At 43.3% G+C, this 27,290-nt stretch overlaps 1 protein-coding gene across 1 annotated transcript in view; it reads right to left on the reverse strand.

Annotated features, from left to right (window-relative positions):
• Window positions 1-25,441, reverse strand: part of CYFIP1 (cytoplasmic FMR1 interacting protein 1) — a 108,693-nt gene extending 83,252 nt beyond the window's left edge. Inside the window, 1 exon segment of the mRNA XM_027554365.1 lies at window positions 25,324-25,441. The gene's annotated coding sequence lies outside the window, so the exon portion shown is untranslated.
• Between the last annotated feature and the right edge of the window lie 1,849 nt (window positions 25,442-27,290).

Below are 27,290 nucleotides of genomic sequence, written 5' to 3' on the forward strand. Positions count from 1 at the left end.
CTGCTGGGAGCAAAGCAAAGACTACCTGACCCACCAGAGCCTCGGTCTCACAGCCCAGCACCAGCACCCCCAGTCTGTGACCCATCCCTCCCGCCCCCAGCTCGCCCCCCACCCATCGCATCCTTCCTTCCGATGGGGGTGAAACAACAGAGCAAACATGTTGTCCAGGGTTTCTGTCCTCCAACAACATAAAAGCCAGGTATTTTCCTTCCTTGATTGATTTCTTTCAACAGCAGTTTTCAACCCTGTTTCTGATTCCTATAGTTTGCCAAGTTATAAAAATGAATTTAAATATGTCAGGGGAACTGTCTTTTAACAAGCTATCAACTAATTTATTTTGCAAGTTTAAGTTTTTAAAACAGATTTCAGCTGGGGCGCCCCTAACAGTCCAGGGGTTAAGACTCTGTGCCTCCCACTGCAGGGGCCCAGGTTCACCCTGGTCAGAAAAACAAGATCCTGCATTTGGCCAGAAAAGAAAAGACATGCTGATTTCACTGAGCTGCTGTTTGAGTGTCCCTGACTCAGGGAACTCTGGGGCCCAGGGGACTTCTCAGGATCCTCCCCACGGGTAGGGTGGGTAAGCGCAAAGCCAGAACTGCGAGCTGGTAAACCTCATGCACACTGCACCACCACCCGCCCTGCTTGTTCAGTTATCGGCACGCCCTGGGCTCCCACAGCTGGGCCCTCGCACTCGGACAGTGGGCCTACACCCATGAGCTCGAGAAGAGGAGAGTGGGCAAGATTACCGGCAAGGCCGAGGTCCAGGATGCTCTTCTGTGAGACCTTACAACACTTGGAGCCAGTGAGACCCAACTGCTTCCTCCTGCTACACTACCTGCCCCCTGCCCTTGGGTGTGGGGCCCCTAGGGCCCAGGGGCCTCTTCTGACTCGGCAGACACACTTTCATGCACCTAGACTCAGGCTCAGTTCTGTGCAGGGCAGGGTTTAAAATCTTGCCTCCATAAGACGGCCTTCCCTCTCCTGCCATGACACGAACCACTGTGTGGAGCTGCACCAACCCCACTCTCCCAGGACCAGCACTGCGACAGTACTTCTGGCGAGGCTCACAAGCAGAGCCAGCTAGTGACCCTTCCTCTAGTCCCTCACCTGGACTTGGAATCTACAAATGACCAGAACTAGGGCCCAATGAACGTGCCCTAGGAACCTCAGATGGCCACCACAGGTAGGCATCAGATGACCCCAAGTGGGACCAGGAGACCCCAAATAGGGGCAAGCAACCTCAAGTAGGTAGGAGGCCAAGGTTCCTGGTGACAGGCTAGAAACCCCCTGGCTGCTGACCCTCACATGATACTGTCCGCCCCTCAGCCTAGCTTACCCTACATCTTCTCAACAAGTCATCCTCACAGTTACACTTAAGGTGGGGTCATCACGCTCTGACAGCAGAGCAGAGAAAAGCATGGAGCTCACAGCCACACGTCAGGGACAGAGTCAGTGTGACCTCAGCAGCAGTGATTTTCACAGGCATGGTATCAGTGGCAGAGGAGCCAGCCAGGTCTGAGGGCAGGAGAGGGGCAGCAAGAGCATAAACCCCCAACCAGCAGTTGGGGCCGAGGGGGCAGTGTTGGGGACGGGGACAGGGAGACACTAAAAGGATTTCTGTGACTCACAGCAACCACCACACACTTCAAAACCAGGAACGGTGGATAACAGAACTTGTGTGGTTTAGTAAGTATGGTTTGACTATTTCCCCTGTCTCTGGACAGCATGAGAGTAGGTGGGCTGGCAGTAACAGACAACGAATCCTTCCCTATATAACTCATCACTTTTTAAAAAGAACACATAGGCTAGGCTGCAAAGCACTAATTGAAATTAAAGGGGAGAGACTAATTTTCAACCTGGTAGCAAGGGTGGCACCAAAATATTAAAAGGAAAAGAGAAACAAAGTGTTTACATGTTTTCAATAAGCCACCGTGTGGGAGAGAACACAGGCTTCCCCGTCAGAACAAGGGCTGCAGAGACAAGACGAAACAAAGGAGCAAGACTGAGACAGACGCCTCAGGAGACGGACACTAGAGGGGAGGCACAGGAAAGTGCGGAGGCAGGGGAATGCCTGCCCGCGGCCAGGAGCTGCGGAGCGCAGTCCGTGCTGGTCCAGCCAGACAGGGCAGGGCAGGAGGAGGCTGCGTCGGCCCCAGACACAGGGAGGGATGGCGTCCAGCACAGACAGGGCACAGGGTCAGATGCAAAGAGAAGTGAGGCTGCATCCTAGCCGAAAGCCAGGGAGCGGGTGCTTTGCATAGGCTTTAAAATAGAACTGCCAAGGCAGCTTGATGCCAAGGTTGCAAAACATGGTGAAACAACAGGAGGGAAAATGCAGAACGGATGGTTCCTGCCCATCTAAACATACTGCCTTGGGGCACCCCTGCCTGTTTGCCCATGTGACCCTTCAAGCCCATGTAACCTGAGGCAAGAGGATGGTTGGCTGGAAAGAGGGCCTCCCCCACAGCTCCAAACCTGTACTTCTGAAATTTTACAACTGGACAGTGTTTCACTTGTCAAACGGCAGAGCATAACCAAACCACAGCAAACTACAAGATGTTTCTAACTGATTTTCTTCCTCTTCTATATACAAATAATGGTACCTCCCAGAAAATTACATCCAAATTTTTGTGCAGTCTGTTCACATGTAAAATAAATCATCTGAGGAAGAGAAGTATACTTTATTCAACTGAGCCTTTCTATCTTGCATTTTAAAACAATGTGTTTTTCCAATTCCAGCTTTTTTTCCCAGACTAAGTGGGATGGGGAAAAAGAACAGGGCTGCTATAATCCCTAGGCAAAAACCTTCATAATTAAAACACAAACACCATCTTCTGCCCAAGAAGAAGAATATAGTAAATTTCTTTACTACTGAAGAAATTCAATTGCACAAAATATTAACTTCCATTCTCAAAAGCCGCACTGGTCTCTTCTGCAATTACCTCAAAGGAATCACTGCATCAACAGAGAAACAAAAACCAAGTTTGCTTGAAAATCACAGTAAGGTGAAGTCTAAGACAGAGCCCCCAGAGGAGTCGAGTCTGTCAGTGCTTAGGTCCTGACACTGCTCTCCTGCCTTTCATACTCAGTCTGCAGACCTGGGACAGGGTTTTCTCAAGACAGAGTAGTCTCTCTGCCTCCTGAATGCTTTCTCCCCAGGTTTCCTGTCGCTGCTCTACTCAGCTTGACTGGCCCCTTCAACCTAGAGCACTCATATGCCACACTCAAGCCTGCCACACTCCTTTTTAATTCCTTTTAACTATGCAAGCAGTACTCTGACCCTGTGGCTCTCCTGCTTACATGCTTATAGCTGTGGGTTTCAAACCACGTGCCCTGGAATTCTGGGGTGCCCCACGATGGCAAGGGAGAGTAGCGCTGCATTTATCCATTTATGAACTGGGATGCCACCTGAGATTTTATGAAAAACTAATCTGAGGCCAATATAAATCAATCAACAAAACGCAGGACTGGGTGTACAATTCCACAGAATCAAGTCTCAATTGCTGAGATAAAGAGGGTCCTTGCAGCGTGCAGTGCCCACACCGGGCCCAGACGGATGCCCTGTGCTGAGCTCTACCACCCCTGCCACCTCCAGTGGGTCCTTGGGGGAAAAATGGAAATGTTCTGCAGCTTCTGCACCAGTACACCAAGCACAGAGGTGAGCCCCGTGAGACCAGTTCATTGCAGTGGGATGAGGCTGGGACAGTGGGAGGTTGATCTCCTCCATGGTCTGGACCCTCGTTCACCAATGCCTGACCATTTCTTTGTGATTGTGGTGGCCTTCATCTTTATATAGACTCCAGTGCATGTTTAAGACACTAGAGAAGATGCCAGTAGCAACTCAGCATGTTCTTTCTAGGATGGAGTCAAGCTCGGCAGTCTCTGGCACTCGGGGTGGTCACACCATAGAGGTGCCACCAAACTTCCAACCAGGCTGGAGGCTCCCCGAAAGGAGAGCGAGCCCGCCACAAGCCTGGCAACCATCCTGAGGGCCCGCCTGCCAGGTGCAGGGACATCCGCACTTACCACAGGGCAGGCTTGCCCCACAAATGTGGACCTAGATGCTTCCTATCCAGGCTCCAGCCATCCCTCCACACTGGAAGGTGGCTCAACCTTGCTCACACAACCTCATAAATGCTCCCCAAGAACTCTGACCCAGTAGTACTTCTGAACTTTCCCTTCATGTGAGCCATTTTATTAATAACAGATTTTTACCTTCTAGATAAAAGTCTAAGATGACCACATCTGGGCAGAAAAGTCCAGTATAATCAGTCCTCCATATCCACAGATGCAAAACCTGGGGATACAGAGGACTGACTGTATTCATGGTACAACTTTTATTTTATATACATGACTTAAGCATCTGTGTGTTTCAGTATCCACAGAAGTTTCCGGAATCAACCTTTGGTGGATGCCAAGGGGTGTCTGTGTTTTCAGATGACTTTCTTGGCAGCACACCCCAAGAGGCGATTCTTGTTTTTTTTTAAATTGAACGATAATTGCTTTATAATATTGTGTTGGTTTCTGGCATACATCAACATGAATTAGCCATAGGTATACATATATCCTGGAGAAGGCATTGGCAACCCACTCCAGTACTCTTGCCTGGAAAATCCCATGGACAGAGGAGCCTGGTGGGCTGCAGTCCATGGGGTCATGAAGAGTCGGACACAACTGAGCGACTTCACTTTCACTTTTCACTTTCATGCATTGGAGAAGGAAATGGCAACCCACTCCAGTGTTCTTGCCTGGAGAATCTCAGGGACGGCGGAGCCTGGTGGGCTGCCGTCTATGGGGTCGCACAGAGTCGGACACGACTGAAGCGACTTGGCAGAAGCAGCAGCAGCATACATATATCCCCTTCTTCCAAGAGGGGATTCTTAAATCCCGTGAATGTCTGTCTTCAAAGCTGCAGGAGATGATCCATCAATCCTACTTTTGGCCATTTATCCAAAGGAAACAAAATCACTACTATCGGGACTTCCCTGGTGGTCCAGTGACTAAGACTCTGCGCTCCCAGTGCAGCATGCCGGACTTCGATCCCTGGTCAGAAAACTAGATTCCATATGCCACAACTGAGGCCCAGCACAGACAACAAAAAAAGATATCTGTACCCCATGTTCACTGTAGTATTGTTGACAGTAGCCAAGATATATGTGATGCTAAGTGACAAGTTAGAGAAAGACACCCTATGATCTTACTTGCATGTGGAATCTTAAAAAGAAAACAAAGCTCACAGGTAGATAATAGATTGGTGGTGGCCAGAGGTATGGAGTGGGACAACTGGGTAAGGGGGTCAGAAGCTACAAACCTCTAGCTACAAAAATAAACAAACAAGTCATGCAGATGTAATGTATAGCGTGGTGACTGTAGTTAATAATACTGTATTGTGTTATTTGAAGGTTGCTAAGAAAATAGATTCTTTAAAGTTCTCATCACAAGAAAAAAAATTTTTTGTGACTGTAAAGGTAATACATGTTAACTAGACCTACTGTGGTGATCATTTCACAATAGATACAAATTTCAAATCATTATACTGTATACCTGAAACTAATATAATGCTGCATGTCAATTATTTCTCAATTTTTAAAAGCTGCAGGTGGATTCAGGTGAGGACCCGCACAGGGTCCCGAAGATACCAGCATGGACAGCATCCAGGGATCACTTTCATGTTTACAGTTTACTAAGTGGAGCCAAATAAAGGACAGAAATGGTATGGACCTAACAGAAGCAGAAGATATCAAGAAGAGGTGGCAAGAATACACAGAAGAACTGTACAAAAAAGATCTTCACGACCCAGGTATCATGATGGTGTCATCACTGACCTAGAGCCAGACATCCTGGAATGTGAAGTCAAGTGGGCCTTAGAAAGTATCACTACGAACAAAGCTAGTGGAGGTGATGGAATTCCAGTTAAGCTATTCCAAATCCTGAAAGATGATGCTGTGAAAGTGCTGCACTCAATATGCCAGCAAATTTGGAAAACTCAGCAGTGGCCACAGGACTGGAAAAGGGCAGTTTTCATTCCAATCCCAAAGAAAGGCAATGCCAAAGAATGCTCAAACTACCGCACAATTGCACTCATCTCACACACTAGTAAGTAACGCTCAAAATTCTCCAAGCCAGGCTTCAGCAATATGTGAACCGTGAACTTCCTGATGTTAAAGTTGGTTTTAGAAAAGGCAGAGGAACCAGAGATCAAATTGCCAACATCCGCTGGATCATCAAAAAAGCAAGAGAGTTCCAGAAAAACATCGATTTCTGCTTTATTGACTATGCCAAAGCCTTTGACTGTGTGTATCACAATGAACCGTGGGAAATTCCAAAAGAGATGGGAATACCAGACCACCTGACCTCCCTCTTGAGAAGTCTGTATGCAGGTCAGTAAGCAACAGTTAGAACTGGACATGAAACAACAGACTGGTTCCAAGTAGGAAAAGGAGTTCATCAAGGCTGTATATTGTCACCCTGCTTATTTAATTTATATGCAGAGTACATCATGAGAAACGCTGGACTGGAAGAAGCACAAGCTGGAATCAAGATTGCCAGGAGAAATATCAATAACCTCAGATATGCAGATGACACCACCCTTATGGCAGAAAGTGAAGAGGAACTCAAAAGCCTCTTGATGAAAGTGAAAGTGGAGAGTGAAAAAGTTGGCTTAAAGCTCAACATTCAGAAAACGAAGATCATGGCATCTGGTCCCATCACTTCATAGGAAATAGATGGGCAAACAGTGGAAACAGTGTCAGACTTTACTTTTGGGGGCTCCAAAACCACTGCAGATGGTGACTGCAGCCATGAAATTAAAAGACACTTACTCCTTGGAAGGAAAGCTATGTCCAACCTAGATAGCATACTCAAAAGCAGAGACATTACTTTGCCAATAAAGGTTCGTCTAGTCAAGGCTATGGTTTTTCCAGTGGTCATGTATGGATGTGAAAGTTGAACTGTGAAGAAGGCTGAGCGCCGAAGAATTGATGCTTTTGAACTGGGGTGTTGGAGAAGACTCTTGAGAGTCCCTTGGACTGCAAGGAGAGCCAACCAGTCCATTCTGAAGATCAGCCCTAGGATTTCTTTGGAAGGAATGATGCTAAAGCTGAAACTCCAGTACTTTGGCCACCTCATGCGAAGAGTTGACTCACTGGAAAAGACTCTGATGCTGGGAGGGATTGGGGGCAGGAGGAGAAGGGGATGACAGAGGATGAGATGGCTGGATGGCATCACTGACTCGATGGACATGAGTCTCAGTGAACTCTGGGAGTTGGTGATGGACAGAGAGGCCTAGCATGCTATGATTCATGGGGTCGCAAAGAGTCGGACACAACTGAGCGACTGAACTGAACTGAACTGAACTGAAGTGGAGCCGCATCTAAATGTGCTTATATACAGAACAGATGATAAATAAGCCCCCGCTGCTGCACAGCACACTCTAACAGCCTACAGGGGAAAAGAATGCAGAAAAAAGAGGAGATATATGTCCCTGTGTAACTGACTCACTTTGCTGTATACCTGAAACTGACACAACATTATAAATCAACTACACTCCAATAAAAATTTAAAAATAGAAATAAATACTAAAAACTGGAATATTAAAAAAATAAAATAAATGTTCTTTGAATTTGTATTACTTTTATTCCTATGAAGGAATTTGAACAAATTTTTACAGAGTAACCCATTTTTTTTTTCTTCTGTGACTTGCCAGTTTGGTTTATTTTCTTGTTATTTTTGTCCTTTGAAACCTCACTATTTTCCTCATCAATGGCAAGTACTCACTATACCTCTACCTCTGATACTAGAGACATTAAAACTGTGTGAAAGTTGCTACAAAAATGTTTCCCAGTCAGACTACTTGCCTTAAGTCACTTACTTTTTTCTTTGAAAACTCAGTTTAAAATATTTTTACCATTATCCACTTTTCAGCCTTTTCCCTTTGGAATCTTTCACTTACAAATTTATCAAGTAGGAAGAACTCTACCAGCCCCATGATGCCATTAGGGAATGAAGCAGTTTCTAACTCACAGTCCCTACTTGAGCAAACTGCTGACCTCTGTCAGACGTCAAACAACTGCCCACCTGAGAAACATTTCGGAGACAGCCGGTAATCTCAAAGATTTAACTTGAAAGTAACACTGAGATTCAGAGAAACAGTTCCTAGACTCTGGCCCACTCTCACTTCGTTATGTTAAAATGAGGGCATAAAGACAGGTGAATCACCATCCACAACAAAAGCTAGGGTCCTGACTGTTATATACAGCAAATCTCACCTGGGCATAAAGCCCCTGCCTTTTTGTGTATATAAGCTGCACTTCACCTATATGTATTCTCAGAAAAGTACTTTTAAAATTCAGTCTTTACAAAAGAGTATCATGCTGTTCTAACTGTCTGATTTATTTTCTTCACTATTACTAAAAGGATCCACACACTGTCACATACTGCTCTGAACCACTGTTTGGACAGATATATACTATTTCACTGAATGAACGAATAGATCTGGGTGCCGTCTCCTGAGGTTCCCTAAACAGGGTCTTTGTTACGGTAAACTGTGAAGAAAATTCCTGCACACTAATACGTGCAATGGGTTCTCTAGGACAGGATCAGTAAACTTTTTCTATAAAGGGCCAGTGTTGGTAATTGTTCTGTGGGTTTGCAAAAGAATATCCTTACCCTGAGGAAACACACTCAGGTGTTGAGGTATTTTTATTTTTGCAATTTTTGTAAGTGTGAATTTATTTTAGAACAGTAAAAAATGGAATATCCCTCCGAAAATTTCTTGTGAACGTAAAGGAAAGAGAATGAAAAATGTTGAAAACACCTACAGAGTGACTCCTCACTGCTGTGACCCAAAGCAGGTTATACATTTGAACACAGTTCAGTTCAGTTGCTCAGTCATGTCCAACTCTTTGGAATCCATTAGACTGCAGCACGTCAGGCTTCCCTGTCCATCACCAACTCCCAGGAGCTTCCTCAAACTCATGTCCATCGAGCTGGTGACGCCATCCAACCATCTCATCCTCTGTCGTCTCTTTCTCATTCTGCCTTCAATCTTTTGCAGCATCAGGTGGCCAAAGTACTGGAGCTCCAGCATCAGTCCTTCTAATGAAAATTCAGGACTGATTTCCTTTGGGGTTGACTGGTTTGATCTCATTGCAGTCCAAGAGGCTCTCAAGAGTCTTCTCCAACACCACAGTTTAAAAGCAAACAATTCTTCGGCGCTCAGCTTTCTTTATAGTCCAACTCACACATCCATACATGACCACTGGAAAAACCATAGCCTTGACTAGACGGATCTTTGTTGGCAAAGTAATGTCTCTGCTTCTTAATATGCTGCCTAGGTTGGTCATAGCTTTTCTTCCAAGGAGCAAGCGTCTTTTAATTTCATGGCTGCAGTCACCATCTGCAGTGATTTTAAAGCCCCCAAAAATAAAGTCTGTCACTGTTTCCATTGTTTCCCTATTTGGAGGAAGTGATGGGACCAGATGCCATGATCTTAGTTTCCTGAACGTTGTTTTAAGCCAGCTTTTTCACTTTCCTCTTTCACTTTTATCAAGAGGCTCTTTAGTTCCTCTTCACTTTCTGCCATAAGGGTGGTGTCATCTGCATATCTGAGGTTATTGATATTTCTCCCGGCAATCTTGATTTCAGCTTGTGCTTCATCTAGCCTGGCATTTCCCATAATATACTCTACATATAATTTAAATAAGCAGGGTGACAATATATAGCATTGTTGTACTCCTTTCCCACTTTGGAACCAGTCTGTTGTTCCATGTCTGGATTCAAACTGTTGCTTCTTGACCTGCATACAGACTTCTCAAGAGGCAGGTAAGGTGGTCTGGTATTCCCATCTCTTGAAGAATTTCCCACAGTTTGTTGTGATCCACACAGTCAAAGGCTTTGGCATAGTCAATAAAGCAGAAGTTGATGTTTTTCTGGAATTCTCTTTGTTTTTTCTATGATCCAACGGATGTTGGCAATTTGATCTCTGGTTCCTCTGCCCTTTCTAAACCCAGCTTGAACATCTGGAAGTTCACGTACTGTTGAAGCCTGGCTTGGAGAATTTTGAGCATTACTTTGCTAGCATGTGAGATGAGTGCAATTGTGTGGTAGTTTGAACATCCTTTGGCATTGCCCTTCTTTGGGATTGGAATGAAAACTGACCTTTTCCAGTCCTGTGGCCACTGCTGAATTTTCCAAAATTGCTGGCATATTGAGTGCAGCACTTAAACAGCATCATCTTTTAGGATCTGAAATAACCCAACTGGAATTCCATCACCTCCATTAGCTCTGTTTGTAGTGATGCTTCCTAAGGCCCACTTGACTTCACATTCCAGGATGTCTGGCTCTAGGTGAGTGATCACACCATCGTGGTTATCTGGGTCATTAAGATATTTTTTGGATAGTGCTTCTGTGTATTCTTGCCACCTCTTCTTAACATCTTCTGCTTCTGTTAGGTCCATACCATTTCTGTCCTTTATCGTGCCCATCTTTGCAGGAAATGTTCCCTTGGTATTTCTAATTTTTTTAAGAGATCTCTAGTCTTTCACATTCTATTGTTTTCCTCTATTTCTTAGCATTGATCACTTAGGAAAGCTCTCTTTTCTCTACTTGATATTCTTTGGAACTCTGCATTCAGATGGATATAGCTTTCCTTTTCTCCTTTGCCTTTAGCTTCTGTTCTTTTCTCAGCCATTTGTAATGCCTCCTCAGAAACCATTTTGCCTTTTTGCATTTCTTTTTCTTGGGGATGATTTTAATCACTGTCTCCTGTACTATGTCACAAACCTCCGTCCATAGTTCTTCAGCACTCTGTCTATCAGATCTAATCTCTTGAAACCATTTGTCACTTCCACTGTATAATCGTAAGAGATTTAATTTAGGTCATACCTGAATGGTCTAGTGGTTTTCCTTACTTTCTTCAATTTAAATCTGAATTTTGCAATAAGGGTTCAAGATCTGAGCCACAATCAGCTCCAAGTCTTGTTTTTGCTGACTGTATAGACCTTCTCCATCTTGGGCTGCAAAGAATATAATCTGATTTTGGTATTGACCATCTGGTGATGTCCACATGTAAAGTCATCTCTTCAGAGTAAAACACATCTTTCCAGTCCGAGTATCTGCCTTGGAAATCCCTGTTGTCTGCCCAGAGTCCCACACTCTTGAAGAAAGCTTCTGGTCCAACGGAAATCTGAACTGAGGACCACACATCCTCAGGCAATTCAGCCCTCAGCAGTGATTATTTTCATTCTATAATCAAGTGTTTCAGAGTAGTGCAACTGCAGAGTAGTGGGCTTTGTTTAAAATATATATACACTCCAAATGTTTAGCTTCAATTACTTAAAATTTGACACTTCCCAGATTTTTACAATCTGAAGAAACCAGCTTATACAAAATAGCAAGAGATCCTAAAAATAGAAAACCATTTCCACTTCTGGCCCAGAAAAACAGCAGCAAAACTCTGAGACATGTACCAAAATGCTTATGACTGAGATAAGATGCTGCTTCTGGGACTTCCTTCACAACAGCACAGTGTGGGGCAGGGGTTACAGCAGAGCTCAGACCACTATTGAGAGTTCATAATACTATTCCATGCCTCTGCACATTAAGGAATTGCCTTTAACGAACAGTTTAATATACATACATGTGAGATTACAGGTTTCAGACTGAGCTAGAATGTGCAATCACTGCTTCATCCCTGCAGGTCATGTAGCAGCTAGGGCTCTGCCTGTAGCCACTGGGCCCTGAGGCCACCTTATTTAAAGTTCCTTCCTGTATAGTTCTAATTGTCTACATCTTCTTTTCCCGTATATCTCGGGAGATATTGCAAGTTCAGTTCCAGACCATCACAATAAAGCAGATACTGCAATAAAGGGAGTCACACAACGTTTTCGGTTTCCCAGAGCATCTAAAGTTATGTTTACACTATACTGTAGCCTATTAAGTGTGTGATAGCATTATTTCTTTAAAAATAATGTATGTGGGTGCTCAGTTGTGTCCAACTCTTTTTAAGACCCCATGGACTATAGCCCACCAGGCACCTCTGTCCATGGGATTATCCTGGCAAGAATACTGGAGTGGGTTGTCATTTCTCTTCCAGAGGATCTTCCCCATCCAGGGATCAAACCCATGTCTCCTGCGGTTCCTGCATTGGTAGGCAGATTCTTTTACCACTGAGCCACCTGGGAAGCCCAAAACTAACGTACAGACTTGGTCTAAATAATAGTGGCTGATACACAAACATGCTGAATGTGACTGACTCACACTGCCCTGCCTCAAATGTCCCATACCTCTTTTGCCACCATTCTAACTTGACCATACTTTTAAGTAAAACAGTAGAATATTTTTATTTAACCTTGTGCACAAGAAATTCAAGACTGTATTTTTGACAACAATACTTACGAAGACCAGAAATTCACTGTACTTTAGTATTACTTGTGAGTTGGAAATAATGTATAGGGTTCCCCTGTGATAGCAGAAGGGACAGGCCACCAGTCCCATAGGAATGTCAACCAAGTGTATTAGAAGACAATACTGGAGGGGAAATAATGAGGGTGCTAGAAATGTATTTTTAAAAGCATGCCATTGTGGTAATGTAAAAGCAGCTCAGAATCTTAGTATTGAGAGACTACATAATGGTTGTCTCTCTTCAAAAAGTAAAGACAAAGTATATACCTTAATTTAAAAATATGTTACTGCTAAAAAAGATAACCACTATCTGAGCCTGCAGCAATAATAACATAACACAGCATAATCATAACGTCAAAAATCATTGATCATAGCAACTTTCCCGGTGGTCCAGTGCACTTCCAATGCAGGCGGCGCAGGCTGGATCCCGGGTTAGGGAACTAAGATATCACATGCTGCGTGGCCAAAATAAAGAAATAAAAATTTTTTAAAAGATCACTGATCACAGATCAACCTAACAAATATAAAAATAATTTAAAAGTTTAAAATATTGCAAGAACTGCCAAAATGTGACACAAACACATGAAGTAAGCAAATGCTGAAGGAAAAATGGCACCAACAGATTTGCTTTGTGTAGGATCACCACAAACTTTCCATTTGTAAAAAATACACTATCTGAGAAGTGCAATAAAGCAAAGAGCAATTATATGATGTCTGTCTGTACCTTATTCAGAGCACCATAAAACCCTGGAAGTGGGCTCCTCCTGCCCAGTACCCCAGGATGCTTAGGGAACTAGGGCACGAACTGGCTGGAACTAAAAGAGACGATAATTGCCAGGGAGACCCGGTGCAAATGCCAACTCTCACACCTTGCCCTGACTAGGTGAGCTGGGTGACCAGGCATGCACCCATATACACCTCTTGATTCTGAGGTTGGAGTCTCTCGCCCACACTTAAGAGAAAGTGTGGCCAGGGCGACAGCACGATGGGTGGCTGCTCCCTACCCACCCCTTCCTGGGAGCTGCCAGCTGCAGGGGCTAAAGGCTGGGAAACAGTGAGGGGCTGCAATCAGGAGGGAACCAGCCAGTTCTGAGGCCGTCTTAGGGTAGCAGTCTCCAGCGTAAGAGTATACCATGTAATCCTTCGAAGTGACAGAATAAAATGCTGGAGTGCCTGTAATTTTGCCTCACAAAGAGGAACAAAGTCTCCCTGATAGCAACACATCTGCCTCCGCCTCCTTGCCAGATCCTTGCAGGAGCCAATGGCTCCCGAGGCTCATAGACACTCCATCACTGTAATTAAATGAGCTGCTTGGGGTTGAACTGCTTTGAGCCCTGAACTTGAAAGGGCTGTTCCCCTTTCAAGTCCTAACTCTTCATACCTCAGACTGACTGTATTTGGAGATGGGTCTTTACAGACGCAATTAAAGCAAAATGAGGTTATAGGGTGGGTCCTAACGCAATGTGACTGGTGTCTTTTATAAGAAGGGGAGATCAGGACACAGACAGGCACAGAGGGAAGGCCATGTGAAAACATGGTGAGAATGTGGCCACCCACATGCCAAGGACAGAGGCCTCGAGAAGGGGCAGGGCCCTCTGGCAGAGCCAGCGGGACTGCTGCAGGACACAGTCCCCAGTCACTCTAAACTGCAACACGAGCTCCTGAGGTACAGAGCTCCTTAAAAGCACATTCAAAAACGGTTCAGGGACACTCAGAAGCGCAGGGCAGGAAGTCACGCCTTCCAAGGGAGCTGCCCCAGACCTTGGCCATCCTGGCAGAGGCTTCCCAGAGAGGACTAACCCTTCTCTGTCCACCGCTGGTGTCTGTCCGAGCCTCTCAGAGCTTGTGTGCAACGTTGGTCAGTGACACATTCCCAGTGGAGGAAGGGTGGGCAGTGGTGGTTTTTCCCTCCCTCAGCGGGCAGTTCCAGACGGCAAGGACCGTCCCCCTCCCCTCCCACCCTTTGCATGGTGCTTACCTTGAAGTCAATCTTTGCAGGAGGAGGCAACTGTCTGAAACGAAAATTACAGGGACTTTCCTGGTAGTCCAGTGGCTAAGACTCTGCAAAGATCCCATGTGCCGCAACTAAAACCCACTGGCAACTAAGACGCAGCGCAGCCAAATAAAGTGCAAACTTAAAATACAAAGTAAAAACTATTCCCTATGACGAGTTCTAGGTACAATACGGTTTTTGGTCAAACATCAGTCTAGATGTTGCTGTGCAGCTATTTCTTAGGTGTGATTTACATTTAAATAGGCAGACTTGGAGTAAAGCAGGTGACCCTCCATAACATGGGTGGGCCTCATCCAAACAGCTGATGACCTTAAAAGAAGAAAATGAGATTCTCCAAAGAGGAAGGAATTCTGCCTTCAGTAGGACCTTTGGACTTGAGCTGTAACATCAACTCTCCCGGAGTCTCAGCCTGCCTACTCTCCGAATTCAGAATTGCCAACCTCCACAATCATGTGAGTCAAATCCTTAAAATCAATCTTTCCATATACCCTATGGCTCTGTTTCTATGGAGAATCCTGACTCATACAAACACCCCCACCCCAATTAAAGCAAAGGAAGAAACACAGCTGCCATGTACAAAACTCTTAGGAATGTGGTCTCCAGGGCAGAAGCAAAACTGACTTCAGAATATGAAAATATCATGCACATGCACAAGTCTGCTTGATTTAACACACTTAGTTATTCCACGACCCCTGGGACAGACAACCCCAATGAGTCAAGAGTCCAGGTGGTTGTAATGCTAGTTGGTTTTGTGGAGACTGGTTCTTCCAGGCAGGATTTGTGGGAAAAGAAGAAAACTCTTTAACATGGAACAGCTTGAGTAACTCAAGCTTTAGGTAGGGATTTAAATATAATGTAAATCCTCATCACCACTTCTGACCTGGGCCTGTGCGGTTCTTCACAGCAAAGTATCTTCTTCTGTGAATATCTTCAAAGATGAAGCATCGCACACCTCCACTCTCCTAGTCAGGACAAATGGGCACAAGGAATAACCATGCTAGCTCAGGACATAAAATTCTGGTTATCAAATCAAGTTCCAAGATGGAACTCACTGCTCTCTAAGCACTGGTTTTTCTCTCCCATGGAGCAAAACTCCCCCAAAAGAGAGTAAAGAACAGGACCTGACAACCTTGGCTAGTCCAGTTCTGAGATATAAATACAAAGCACAAATATGCTTGTTTCAAGTCACAGTAACTATCACTGTCCATTTGTCTTATTCACAATTAAAAAATCTGAATGCCACAGTTCAAGGTCTGGCTTGTGGGTTCTGTCTCCACAGTCTTGCATGAAAGTAAGGCAGTCATGACGAAGTTTGGCGGGGTGGAGTGCGTAAATGAATGCTCAACAGCACAAGTTACACCAGGCTCAAACCAACACAAATGTAAAAAAATACATCCCTGTATTCTTAAGACCAAGTTCTGAGAGGCCTTTAACACAAAAAATTCATATAAATGCAAATCTTACCCCCAGAGTGCTCTGGAATCTTTTTTTTTTTTTAAGTCTCTCAGTCGTGTCTGACTCTTTGTGACCCCATGGACTATACAGTCCCTGGAATTCTCCAAGCCAGAATACTAGAGTCTTATTAGGTAGCCTGAACTCAGGCCATTCACGGTGCTAGGTTCTCTACTGGCTCCTACACAGCTGCTGTGTCTAAGCTCCTCACTATGGCCAAAGGGTCTCCAGATATAAGATATACAGAGAACAAATAACAAAACGGCATATGTAAATCCTAAGATATAAGTATCTGCATTAAGTGAAAATGGAGTAGACAATCAAAAGGCAGACAATGATAGAATGGGGAAAAAAAAAAAAACCATGAACCAAGTATACGCCACCTGCTGCTGCTCAGTCGCATCTGACTCTTTGTGACCCCATGGCTTACAGCCCGCCAGGCTCCTCTGTCCATGGAATTCTCCAGGCAAGAATACTGGAGTGGATTGCCATTTTCTTCTCCAGGGGATCTTCCCAACCCAGGGATCAAACCCATGTTTCTTGCATTTCTTGCATTGGCAGGCGGATTCTTTACCACTGCACCACTTGGGAATGCTACCCATGAAAGACAAATTTTAAATTCAAAGACACAAGGAGATGAAATCAAAAGGATGGAAAAAGATATACTATGCAAAGAGAAACCAAAAGTGGTCAGAGCAGCTATATTAATATTAGACGTATAGACTTGAAACAGAAAATTGTTACTAGAAACATTATAATAGAATAGTCACTCCATCAGAGAGATGTAACAACTATAAACCTATTCAACTAACAACAGAACTTTGGAATATATGAAACCACAGAGAACATGATCTTCTATGTAGAGATTTCACAGAAGATTTCACAAAAAACCTGTAAGAGCTAATAGATTAACTCAGCAAAGCTACAGGATACAAAAGCAACACATAAAAATCAGCTGCATGTCTATACATTAGCAATAAATGTTCCAAAAAGAATATTAAGAAAACAATTCCATTTACAATAGCATCAAAAAGAAAATAAATTTAAGAATAAATTTAACTACGGAGGTGAGTGATTCATACACTAAAAATTACAAAACACTGATTAAATAAATTAAAGACACAAATAAATGGAAAGATATTCCATGTTCATGAACTGGAAGACTTAATACTGTTGAGATAACAATATACAAAATTCCCTGGTGGCCCAGAGGTTGGGAGTCCTTGTTCTCCCTGACAGGGACTTGGGTTTGATCCCTGGTTTGGGGAACTAAGATCCTCCAAGCAGCATGGAGCAACCAAAAAAAAAAAAAAAAAGATGTCACTATAACCCAAGCTATCCTCAAATTCAATGTTAGTTAAGTCGCTCAGTCGTGTCCGACTCTTTGCTACCCTGTGGACTGTGTAGTGTACTCCATCCATGGGATTCTCCAGGCAAGAATACTGGAGTGGGTTCCCATTTCCTTCTCCAGGAAATTCAATGTAATCCCCATCAAAATTCTAACAGCATTTTTTTTTTTTTTGCAATAGAAAAACTCATCTTAAAATAATATGGAATCTCAAAAAAACCCCAGAATAGCCAAAACAAATTTTGATAGAGGACAGCAAACCTGAAAGTCTTTTACTGATTTCAAAACTTACTATAAAGTTATAATAATCAAAACTGTGATACTGGCATAAAGACTGACACATTGACCAATGAAACTGAATAAACAGCCAGAAATAAACCCTTGCTTGTGTATATGATCAAATGATGTTCAACAAGGGTGTCAAGACCATTCACTGAAAAAAGGACCTTCTCTTTTCTTTTTTTTAATTTTTGGCGGTGCTGGGTCTTCGCTGCTGCACAGAATTCTTCTCTAGTTACAGAAAATGAGTCAATTCTCTAGTTGTGGTGGGAGGGATTCTCATTGCTGTGACTTCTCTTGTTGTGGAACAGGGGCTCTAGAGCGTGCAGGCTTCAACAGCTGCAGCACGTGCGGTCAGTAGTTGCGGCTCCCATGGGCTCTAGGGCACAGGCTAAATAGTTGTGCCACATGGGCTTAGCTGCTCTGCAGCATGTGGGACCTTCCTGGACCTGGGATCGAATCCATGTCTCCTCCACTGGCAGGAGAATTCTTTACCACTGAGCCACCAAGGAAGCCCAAGACTGTTTTGAACAAATTGTGCTGGAAAAACTGGATATCCACATGCAAAAGAATTAAACTGGACCATCACCTCACACTATATACAAAAATTAACTCAAATGAACAAAACACCTACACAGAAGAACAAAAATTATAAAACTTTAAGAAAAAAACATATAAGAAAAGCTTCATGACACTCAATTTGGCAATGATTTCTTGGATATGACACCAAAAGCACTAGCAACAAAAGAAAAAGTAGATAAAACTAGACTAGACATGAAAATTTTAAATTTTTGTGCAGCAAGGACACTATCAAGAAAGTTAAAAGACCTACAGAATGGGAGAAAATATTTGCAAATCATGTATCTGACAAGGGACTGCTATCCAAAATATATAAGGAACTCCTACAACTCAACATGAAAAAAAAGTAACAACATGATTAAAAAATGGACAAAGGATTTGAACAGATATTTCTCTAAAGAAGATATGCAAATGGAAAATAAATACATTAAGAGATACTCAACACCATTAATTGTTAGGGAAATGCAAATCAAAACTGGAATGAGACACTATTTCATGACCATTAAGGTGGATATTCGGAGAAGGCGATGGCACCCCACTCCAGTACTCTTGCCTGGAAAATCCCATGGGCGGAGGAGCCTGGTAGGCGGCAGTCCATGGGGTCGCTAAGAGTCAGGCACGACTGAGGGACTTCACTTTCACTTTTCACTTTCATGCATTGGAGAAGGAAATGGCAACCCACTCCAGTATTCTTGCCTGAAGAATCCCAGGGACAGAGGAGCCTAGTGGGCTGCTGTCTATGGGGTCGCACAGAGTTGGACACGACTGAAGCAACTTAGCAGTAGCAGCAAAGTGGATATTATTTTTTTAAAAAAGGAAAATAACAAGTGTTGGAGAGGATGTGAAGAAATTGGAATCCTTGTGCATTGCTGGTACACAGAAATGCTGGCAAAGCTGCGAAGGAAAATAATATGACAAGTGTTCAAAGAAATTAAACATTTAATTACCACATAACCCAGCAATACCAGTTCTGGGTATGTAACCAAAAGAACTGAAAACAGCATCTCAATAACATATACCAATGTTCATAGTTATAGTAAGCCAGAGCAGTGCTTAATTGGTGTCTGGAATAGTCAAGTTCATAGACAGGAAGTAGAATGGTTGCTACTAGGAGCTAGAGGAATGAGAAAATGGAGTTAGTATTTAAATGGGTAAAGACGTAGAAAACAAACTTATGGTTACTAAAGGGTAAGGGGGGAAGAGAGAAATTAGGAATTTGAGATGAACAGATACACATTACTAGATATAAAATAAACAAGGACCTACTGTATAGCACAGGGAAATATATTAAACATCTTATAATAATCTTTATCAATTGAAAAATCTAAAAAAAAAATAGACCTGCATATGTATGTACACACATGTATGTGTGTATATATATATGTATATACATATACATGATTCCACACAAAAAAAGTGATTCCATCTTTTAAAAGATGGAATCACTTTGTATATCAGAAACATTGTAAATAACTATACTTCAATAAAATAAATAAATAAGTGCAGAGGTTCAATTTAGGATGAAGACAGAGTTTAGGGGATGGATGGTGGTGATGGCTGTACAACCATGTAAATGTACCTAATGTTACTAAACTGTACATTTAAAATGATTAAAACAGTAAATTTTAGGCTACTTATATTTTATTATAGTAAAAAAAAAAAAATCGGACAATATCTCCCCAATTTATTTTTTTAAACATTTTTTCAGCTACTGCAGTTTATTTCCCCCTTCATAGAAATGTTAGAGTCAGTTTGTCTTTTATCTATAAAAACAATCTGCTGTGACTTCTAATAATTAAACAAAAGTATCTTATGACCCAGCAAGAACACTTCTAGATTTCTATCAAAAAGATATTATAACATAGGCCTGCATAAAGACTTGAACATGAGTCTTCATAGCAGCAGTTATTCATAACAGGCAAAAAAAAAAAAATGAACTTAATGGATGGTTAAACAAAATGTAATATATCCATTCAATGGAATACAAAGCAACAAAAAAGGAATGAAATGCTGGTACATACTAGACCAGAAATAAACTCCAAAAACATTATGCTAAGTGAAGAAAGTTACACATAAAGAACACAAATTGTACACTTTCATTTATATTAAATGTCCAGAAATGGCAGATCTATAAAAGAAAGCAAATTAGTGATTAGCAGGAATAGGGGCTAGGAATGGAGATTAACTGTAAAAGGTCATGAGCAACCTTTTTGGAGTGATATGTATGTTATGATGGTGCTGTTCAACTCCATAAATCTACTAAAAATCACTGCACACTTAAAGGAGGTAATTTTACGGTATGTACATTGTACCTCAATATAAAGTTGAGATATTTTTTTCCTGCAATATTTTACTGGAATTGTGTTAAACCTATAGATCAACTTGGAGGGAAGTGACAACTTTACTATGTTGAGTATTTCAACTCATGCCCATACATGCCTCTTCATTTATTTACATGATCTTTAATTCATTCATTAGCATTTTGCAGTTTTCAGCTTATTGATCCTGTATGTGTTTTATTAAAATTTATATCTAAGTATTTGATTTTTTGAAGCTGCTGAAAATGGTTATTTTTAAACATTTTACTTTCTAATTGCACACTGTTGGTATATAGAAATAAGACTAACTTACATGTGTTAACTGTATTTTGTGACCTTATTAACTTCACATACTAATTCTGATAGTTTTTTCATAGATTTCTTGGATTTTCTATGTCGATAATACCATCTGCAAAAAGGGACAATTTTCTCATTCCAATCTGCCTTTTATTTATTTTTCTGATCTTATTGCCCTGTCTAAAATAAAGTTTTTTAATTATTATATATATGTTATTAATCCATGCTCTATTCCTTTGGTTGCAAAAATTATGAAGACCTAGGTAGGACAAGATATATAAAAGCTTTAGAAGCCAAAGTATGAATATTAACAATACATTCCTATATATACTATCTCCTTTGATTTCGTAACAATCTAATAGGTGCTTTTTCCATGTTACCAAAGAAGAAAAATGGTCAAAGGTAGTCCAACCAACATACCTATCAGGGCTCAGGTGATCATATTATAGCAGACATATATAGTAGCTTTGCCAGGACCCAACTTGATCTCATTTGCCAAAGTCCCAGGCACTGACTGAGGTGACCCCTCTATAAACTAGTAGTATTAAAACACAGATCAAAAGCCAAGACACAAGACTGTCACACACTGAGAGGGGTTGAAGGAACACTGGCCCAACAGAGGAGTAGAGGCAGTGATCCTGGAGTGATACCTGAGCAAGCACAGTGCCTTCAAAAAATCATAGGTGAGTGATTCAGTAAGTGTATGAGGGTCAGGTCCCAAGGTCTAATATTTTGGAGAAAGCATCTTTGGCAGCTTCTTTCTAGTTTTTAACTTACTAGTCAGAAGGCTCGATTCAAAGTCTGGCTCTTATCAGGCATGCTAACTTTAAAAAAAAATTATTTATTTATTTATTTGGCTGTGTTGGGTCTTATTAATAGTTGTGGCATGTGAACTCTTAGTTGAAGTATATAGGATCTAGTTTCCTGACCAGGGATCGAACCCTGGGCCCCTGCATTGGGAGCGAGGAGTCAGCCACTGGACCACCAGAGAAGTCCCCAGACATTTAACAGGCACACACTTAACCTCTTTGTCATTTTCCTCATCCATAAAGTGAGAATAATAATTGCACCCATCTTTGAGGGTTGTGAGAATAGTTGGTATGGAGATGGCACCCCACTCCAGTACTCTTGCATGGCAAATCCCATGGACAGAGGAGCCTGGTAGGCTGCAGTCCATGGGGTCGCTAAGAGTTGGACACGACTGAGCGACTTCACTTTCACAAAGTACTCAAGAGTTAGCCAACTACAGCCTACGGTTTGTTCCATAAGTAAAGTTTTACTGAAATACAGCCACAATCATTCATTACAAATTGTCCATGCTGACTTCATGCTACAGGAGTGAAACTGGGGAGGCTGTGACAGAAACCATATGACCTGCAAAGCTGGACATAATCACTATTGGACCTTTACAGGAAAAGTAATCCTGGCCTACAACAATGCTGGGGCTTCCCAGATGGCGCTAGAGGTAAAGAACCCGCCTGCCAATGCAAAAGACATAAGAAACACGGGTTCCATTCCTGGGTTGGAAAGGAAGTGGCAACCCACTCCAGTATTCTTACCTGGACAATTCCATGGACAGAGGAGCCTGGCAGGCTACAGTCCATGGGTTGCAAAGAGTCAGATGTGACAGAAGTGCCTTAACATGCACGCACACAAAACAACACTGAAGCAAAGTAAGTACTCAAGAAATGTTGCTGTTGTTCAGTCGCTAAATCATGTTCGACTCTCTGTGATCCCATGGACTGAAGCATGCCAGGCTGCCCTGTCCTTCACTATCTCCCAGAGTTTGCTCAAACTCATGTCCAGTGAGTCGATAATGCCATCCAACCATCTCATCCTCTGTTGTCCCCTTCTCCTCCTGCCCTCAATCTTTCCCAACATCAGTCGTTTCCAATCAGTAGGCTCTTTACATCAGGTGGCCAAAGTACTGGAGCTTCAATTTCAGCATCAGTCCTTCCAACGAGTATCAGGATTGATTTCCTTTAGGACTGACTGGTCTGGTCTCCTTGCTGTTCAAGGGACACTCAAGAGTCTTCTCCAGCACATTTCAAAAGCATCAGTTCTTCAGTGCTCAGCCTTCTTTATGGTCCAGTTCTCACAACTGTACATGACTACTGGAAAAACCACAGCTTTGCTTCTGTCAGCAAAGTGATATCTCTGCTTTTTTTTTTTAAATACTCTGTCCAGGTTTGTCATAGCTTTTCTTCCAAGGAGCAAGCGTCTTTTAATTTCATGGCTGCAGTCACCATCTTAAGTGATTTTGGAGCCCAAGAAAAGAAAATCTGCCACTGTTTCCAATTTTCCCTCCATCTATTAGCCATGAAGTGATGGGACCAGATGCCATGATCTTAGTTTTCTGAATGCTGAGTTTTAAGCCAACTTAAAAGATACATTAGCTTTTATTTAAACCCTCATTCACTTCCAGAATGATAAATCTGAGTATCCACATAAAGATATAGACACAAGCACTGAATATGGTAGTTCAGTTCAGTTGTTCAGTCATGTCTGACTCTTTGTGACCCCATGGACTGCAGCACGCCAGGCTTCCCTGTCCAGCAACTCCCAGAGCTTGCTCAAACTCATCATGTCCATCAAGTCAGCGATGCCATCCAACCATCTCATCCTCTGTCATCCCCTTCTCCTCCTGCCCTCAATCTTTCCCAGAATATGATGGTGACAAATGCAAACTAATGTCAGTTAACTAGGGGCTGATTAAATAAATGATCATACATCTAACCATAAAGCACTATACTATAGTCATTAAAAGGAATGAAGAATATCTGTGTGTGTATATAGTATATATGCCAATATAATATATATGCCAACATGTTAATATTTCCAAGATCTTTAAATAATCCAAGAACATTAAGTGAAAAGGTACAATACATGCAATATAATCTTGCTGTCAGAAAAAGAACATACACAAAAATAAAACCTATGCACAGAAAAGGCTACATACTAAGAGAGACTTAGGGAATTGCACTTTTAGTATATGTAGTGGAGCACTGTTTGACTTTTTAATAAGCTTAAGTGTTGTAATTCTTCTCATGAATTAAAAGTGTTATTTGAATAGCTCAGGTTGTATCCTAGAGGCACACGTTTTAAACTTTAATGTCTTTACCCCTCAGGGACAAACTAGAGTACGGATGAATTGCAAATGCATTATGCTGAGTGAAATAACCAAACTCAAAAACCACATATGACATTCTGTAAAAAGCAAAACTGTAGGAATGGAGAACAGATCAAGGGTCAGGAGTGGAAAATGGAGTTGCCTACAAAAGGACAGAAAGGAGTTTAGGGGGTGATAAAACTGCTCTGTATCTTGACTGTGGTTGTAAGTCACCAGACACTTAAGCATTTGTTAAAATTCAGACTGTTTATCACAAAGTCAATATTACTACATGTCAACTTAAAATAAATTTAAATAAACACACAAAAACACTTGGCGAGTAACTTTTCTTTGAGGGACGTATGAGCATACAAATGTATGTTTTAATACCGGAAATGTTTTCCACATTTCCCTGTTCACCTCTGGCATAGAGATGCCGCTGCGTGAAGACAGTGTTTGGCACCATCTTCCTAAGTGAATTCCCACAAATGCAAACTTGCCGTGGCCCACATTCATTTAAAACTTGATTATTTTCTTCAGGCTCAGCACGGGTAGATCTGCGCTTTACTCGAAAAACCACTGAAGGCCTTCAGGAAGAAGAGACGGCAGGCACCGGCGCGCGGCTTCACAGGCCGAGCGGCCGAGCAGGATTTTCCTGCACGAGCCCGGAGCCGCTAAAGCTGCTGGTGAATTGTCAAGCAAGCAACCTGAGCTACAACACCGAGAACGCTGCTGCTTCAATCACGGGTCATTGACGGAATCACGTTGACAACGGCCAAGAAATACCACCCAACTCACCAAGCTCTGACAAAACAACTGAGCGGCGCGGCGCACAGCACCCTCTCTCTATTCCTGGAAAAGGAAACTCCCAAGTCTCGGACTCCCACAGCAGCGTAGACCGTCCAACACCCGGCTTCATAAGCAATCGCCATCCGGCCGTTCAGACATAATGCTAGGGTGGACGTGCTCCGGACGCCTCTCTCGGCTTAGAAAGCGCTTCTTAAACCCCATTTCCAAATTATTCTCCCACCCACTAAGGGCTGCGAATTAGGAGCACGCATTTGAGGCTTAAAATATACAACTCAATCTGGCTGTGTTGAACCGCACTGCCCACATAACAATCCGGGCTCCTTAACAAAGCCCCAAACTCCTCTCTCCAAGAATCTGCAAAATGGTCTCGCTTGGTCAGTCTCTCCTCCCCTCAGAGAGGGGCACAAAGCGCGACCTCAGTACAAACCGCCTGCTCGGTACTTTCAAACAATAACTGCAAAATCCCAATGGACCCTCCCCATTGGAACTCCGTCGCGGCCAGGGGCGCTGGGGAATGGCTTCGCCACTCCGAGGCCGGAGTGATCCCGGAGGCCGCGCCGCCCGGGAGGCCGCGCCGCGGAGGTCCAAGTCCCGGCTGCCTGAGGGGCCCCGGTGCGACACCGCCACCTCCCAGCTCCCGGCTGGCCAGGCTCCGAGGGCGGGCCGCGATCCCAACGGGGGCGCGGGGCGGGAAGGGGGCTGCAGCGCTCCTCACCTGGGTCCGCGGCGGCTGCTTGGGGGTCCCGGGCGGGCCCTGGGAGTTTCCTAACCGAGTGAGTCACTCGGGCGGGCCGGGAATGCGCCAGGAAACACCCGGCCTCCTCCCCTTCCTCCCGGGGCGGGGGCTCTCCCGGCTCGGCCCCTTCCTCCTGGCGCTCCTCCCTCCACCCCCGGCCCTCGGCCAGTCGGCTAGCCCTTGTGCGCTGTGCTCCCTCCCTCGACCCCGGGGGCCACAGGCCCCTCTGGCTGTCGAAAATGCTCCTCCGGGAAGGGAACCTCGAGGGCCACCTGCCGGCCTAGGAGACCCCAGCTAGTCCTTGGGACCGCGGGAAAGGGGGGAGGGGGGGAGGGGCTTCCCAGTGGGACTCGCCCAGCTTGGGCCGTAAAAAGAGCGCGGAGGGCGCACCCTGTCCCGGGCCTCAGTGAGATAAGGGCAGCAAGTGAGATGAGCCGCAGAACGAACTTAGGGGGACACCCAGGCGCGATGGCCTGGCGCCCCGCAACCAAGGAGGAGGTACTCGTTCACACCTGAGCTCCGCGGACGGGATCCTGCAAGCGGCCAGGTGCGGGGTGCGACTGGGACTCGCTGCCAGAACCCGGCCAACCGGGAGAAAACGATCCTGTTTGGCCTCTGAAGTGATCGCGTGTCCTCTCTGAGCCAGGAGCAAAGGCGTGCGCAGATTTGTGGGAATGGCTGAGAGCAGAAATCTGACGAACTAGCCCCCAAACAAAATCTTGAGAGAGGCCAAGTGGAGTAAGTTTGTCACAAGCATGTTTGGGAGAAATTTTTCCCTAAACTACCGCCGCTCCCCATCACCACCACCACCTCCCCAACCTGTCGTAAGGGAGAGCAATAAAGATGAGCAGCAGGTATCAGGCCATTAGCCTTTGAAAACCACAAGAAGTTTCATTACCTCCTGGCTGTCTTCTAGATGATGCAAAGTTACAGCAAATGAATCCTGACTAAACCAAAATCCACCAGTTGTCTAAATATTCAGAGACCACTTTTTCTAGAAGCTCCTGGAGGTCCCTCACTCCAACATGGGTTTTGAGTGACTTTCTGGTTCCCGGCTAGTCCACACATTTTCAGCCCAGGGCTGAGTCTCAAAGTTAAATTCCCAAGGGCTGTTTTTTGTTTGTTTTATACTGAAAGTGAAGTGGTGAAATACATATTCAAGGTATAGTGTATTTATTTAAAAATACTGTAACCCCCTAGAGCAATTAATGAAAAATAAGCAATTAAAAAATCCAAGATAGGAAATTAAATGGAATGCTAAAATATAAATCGAAGAAAGCAAAGAAGGAGCAAAAAGCACATAAGTAACAAAGAGCAAGCTGTTAGACTTAAATCCAACTGTATTAGTAAAATTACATTAAACGTAAATGAACTAAACACTCCAAAGAACTTGTCACATTGGATAAAAACAGAGCCTAAATACATGGCTGTTTAAAAGAAACATACCTTAAATATGAGGACACAAAGAGGTTGAAATTTTAAAAGATGAAAAACCATCTACCATGCCCATGCTAATCAAAAAAGTCAGTGACTATATTAATATTAAAGTAGACCTAAAGACAAGGAGCATGACCAAAAATTAAAGGGGACACTGGGTAAAGATAAATGGGTCAATTAATTCAGAAAAAAAAATGACAATTTTTAGAGTGTATGCACCAAATAAACTGTGAAAAATTGATAGTCAGAAGAAGAAATAGGCATACAGATACTCACAATTAGAGATTTAACACCCCTCTCTTAGGATTTGATGTGACAGGCAGTCACCAAAATAAGTACAGATATAGAAAAATTTTAAAGCAGTTGACTGATTTACCCTTAAGCCTCACAAAACAAAACACAAAATATGTTGTATTTGATGACAGATGTTCAAAATATTTATGCTGAACCCTTAAGGTATTACTGAGAAGAATTAAAATTTTCAAATATTATGCACAAAGTATATTTTA

Source organism: Bos indicus x Bos taurus, chromosome 2, assembly GCF_003369695.1.
Source record: "Bos indicus x Bos taurus breed Angus x Brahman F1 hybrid chromosome 2, Bos_hybrid_MaternalHap_v2.0, whole genome shotgun sequence".
Taxonomy (NCBI): Eukaryota; Metazoa; Chordata; class Mammalia; order Artiodactyla; family Bovidae; genus Bos; species Bos indicus x Bos taurus.